Here is a 3400-nt window from a genome sequence, read left to right on the forward strand (position 1 = left end):
TTTTATGCCAGTTTGGGCGTTCAACTCCAGTTTTTGATCCTTTTCTGGCGCTGGACGCCAGAATTGGGCAGAGAACTGGCGTTGAACGCCAGTTTACGTCGTCTATCCTTGTGCAAAGTATGAACTATTATATATTGCTGGAAAGCCCTGGATGTCTACTTTCCAACGCAATTGGAAGCATGCTAGTTCGAGTTCTGTAGCTCCAGAAAATCCACTTTGAGTGCAGGGAGATCAGAATCCAACAGCATCAGCAGTCCTTTTTCAGCCTGAATCAGATTTTTGCTCAGCTCCTTCAATTTCAGCCAGAAAAATACCTGAAATTACAGAAAAACACACAACTCATAGTAAAGTCCAGAAATATGAATTTTTCCTAAAAACTACTAGAAATAGACTAAAAACTAACTAAAACATACTCTAAACTATATGAAATTATCCCCAAAAAGCGTATAAAATATCCGCTCATCAATTATTATGGGGCATCTCCAAGATATAAAAATCAGTGGGAAATGTAAGTCCTTTAATGTTCACCAAAACATCTTCAGCAACTCCAGCCACTGTAATAATGCTTTTATCTGCTAACACAAAACGAGCTGCCGACCTTTTTAAGGGAGGGAGCCTCAAAATATCATATATAGACAAAGGCATTATGCTGACACATGCTCCTAAATCACACATGCAATCATAAATTACTACACCACCAATAGTACATCTAACTATACAAGGACCTGGATCACTACATTTTTCAGGTAATCTTCCCATTAAAGAAGATATAGAACTACCTAAAGGAATAGTTTCTAATTCATTAATTTTGTCTTTAAGGATACATAAGTCTTTTAGAAACTTTGCATATTTAGGTACCTGCTGAATAACATCAAAAAGAGGAACAGTTACCTCAACCTTTTTGAATATTTCTACCATTTTGGGGTCGGGTTCCAACTGCTTCCTGGGCTTCCTTGCAAGTTGTGGAAATGGAATTGGAGTAGTGTTCTCTGTGGTGTCTGCGCCTTTTGGTGCTTCCTCTTGTGGTTGAGCTATTTCTTCTTCAGCTATGTTCTGTATGTCCTCTTCCTCTTCAACATCTTCTATTTCTACTACCTCTTCAGCTGAGGTGTGTTTTGATGGGCTTGGTTCCTCCTGACTCCTCTCCTGTAGTGTGGTTCCAGACCTTAGGGTGATGGCATTAATGCCTCCCTTTGGATTGGGTAATGGTTGAGAGGGGATTCCAGTGGAGCTTGAAGGTTGGTTACTGGAATTTTGCGTCGATCCAAGCTGTGACATAAGAGCTTGCAAAGTAGAGGTGAGACCATTCAGACTGGCATTAATACTATTCATGTTATTTTCCATGGTCTGTTGTCTTCGCTCAAAAGATTGTAGTAACTCTTCATTAGGGGATACAGAAGAATGAGTAAATTGAGAGGTCTGCTGTTGATTGTTCTGTGGTCCTTGGTTTTGCCTCAGGTGAGGTGCTCTGTAAGGTTGATTATGCTGCCTGTTGTTGTTATTATTCCACCTCTGATTTCCCTGATTATCTCTGCCTCCTCTGTTATTGTTGTCCCTCCAATTCTGGTTAGAATTGTCCTGCCATCCATGGTTATTATTTCCACTTTGATTGTACCCTTGGTTGGGGCGGTCATAGAAGTTATGAGTGGATGCCACCATGTTGTCTTCTTGTTGGAGCTGCGGGCATTCATCAGTGTAATGGCTGTAATCAGTGCAGATTCCGCAAATTTTTTGCGGGACTAATTGTTGGCTTTGCTGTGGCGAAGGAGGTTGAGCTTGCTGAGCTTGTCGTTGATTCAATTGCATCTGCTTCAGCAAGTTGGTCATCTCACATATACTCTGAGCTAGAGCAGCAGTCTCTTTGTTAGAGGATACTTCTGCAACGGCTTTTGAACGGCCTTGCTTTTGCCTGTGATTCCTAGTAGATTCAGCTAAATCACTGATCAATTGCCAAGCCTCATCAGTGGTCTTGTACTTCTTCATAGACCCATTGCTAGCACTTTCCAATGTGGTCTTATCTTGGGGCCTCATGTCCTGTGTGACATAGCTAAGTAGCACTATCTTGTCAATCCTGTGGTGGGGGCATGCTTCCAGAAGATTATTGAAGCGCTCCCAATATTCAAAGAGAGTCTCATTGTCATCCTGAACAATTGTGGAAATATCCTTCCTCAGTTTATCAGTAACTTCAGATGGAAAAAATTTCTCCAAAAACTCGTTTCTGAGTATATCCCAGTTGGATACATTTACCAGAGGTTGAGTGTAGTACCACTCTCTTGCTTTTCCCTCGAGAGAAAACGGGAAAGCTTTCAGCAAAATTGAAGTTTCATCAGTACCATCACGCCTGATAGTAGAACAGGCTGCCTGAAAATCTCTCAAGTGCTTGATAGGCTCTTGAGCAGGTAGGCCATGAAACTTGGGCATCAAGTTTAGCAGTGCGGTCTTTATTTCAAAATCTGTAGCTACCGCTGGATGATGCGCTTGAAATGGTTGCATTGTAGAATCAGGGGCTCCTTCCTCCTGGATGGTAACTCTCCTAGCTGCCATGTCTTCTGCACGTAAAAGAACCGAATTAGTAGAACGGGGGCTGGTTTCTTTCTCAACTTCACTCTCAGATCCGCCCTCAGAGCGGACTAACCGACGCTGTTCTCGCCTTATTCGTGAAATAGTCCTTTCAATTTCAGGATCGAATATTAGCAAGCGCGAATCAGGAAGTGAACGCGTCATTTGACGGAAGAAACATGCAGCTCATAGTAGCAAAATAAAATAAAATGCAAATAAATAAATTCTAATTAATAACTTTAGCACTCTATTGCAACTCCCCGGCAACGGCGCCAAAAATTGATGAGACGCAGAAGTTGGTGAATTAAAAATTATTAAAATAGTTACGTTGCAAGTATAGTTCTTATCTCACCGAAAATCTGCCTATCAATTTAGAAATGTGTCATAGAGAGTTTAAATTAAAAATTACTGGGAGTTTAAGTCCCAGGTCGTCTCCCAACGAGTTGCAGAAAAGTGTGCTATTTTATTAATCAGATGTTCCAAGAAGTTGAGTTAAGTAGGTGGAAAATTAAATTGAGAAAATTCAAATAATATGAATAAAAGCCTTGACTGGGAGTTGATTAGTTGGAATCTCTATTATCGATGGAACGATCTCAAGATTAATTTATAATTAATGGTTGTTCTGTTTAGTTATCCTTTACTAGGTAAAGAAAAGTCAAACAAGTTGGAATGCTAGATCTATTCACGAGTTGCAACCCACTTAGTTCAAAGGGATTGGTGTTAGTGATTAGATAACAATCCAACAATTAACCCAATTACAATTTTCTTTCAATCCTTCCAACTCAAGAGTTCCTTTCAATCAACTCCCCATCAAGTGGGGAAACTACTCACTCATTGTAAA

At 40.4% G+C, this 3400-nt stretch overlaps 1 non-coding gene across 1 annotated transcript; it reads left to right on the forward strand.

The window, feature by feature from the left end:
* Positions 1 to 2068: 2068 nt before the first annotated feature.
* On the forward strand, positions 2069 to 2175 carry LOC112752309 (small nucleolar RNA R71). Its single transcript, XR_003176752.1, has one exon. It is a non-coding gene; the product is annotated as a small nucleolar RNA R71 (small nucleolar RNA).
* The last annotated feature ends 1225 nt before the right edge of the window (positions 2176 to 3400 follow it).

Source organism: Arachis hypogaea, chromosome 15 (assembly GCF_003086295.3).
Source record: "Arachis hypogaea cultivar Tifrunner chromosome 15, arahy.Tifrunner.gnm2.J5K5, whole genome shotgun sequence".
NCBI classification, from domain to species: Eukaryota; Viridiplantae; Streptophyta; class Magnoliopsida; order Fabales; family Fabaceae; genus Arachis; species Arachis hypogaea.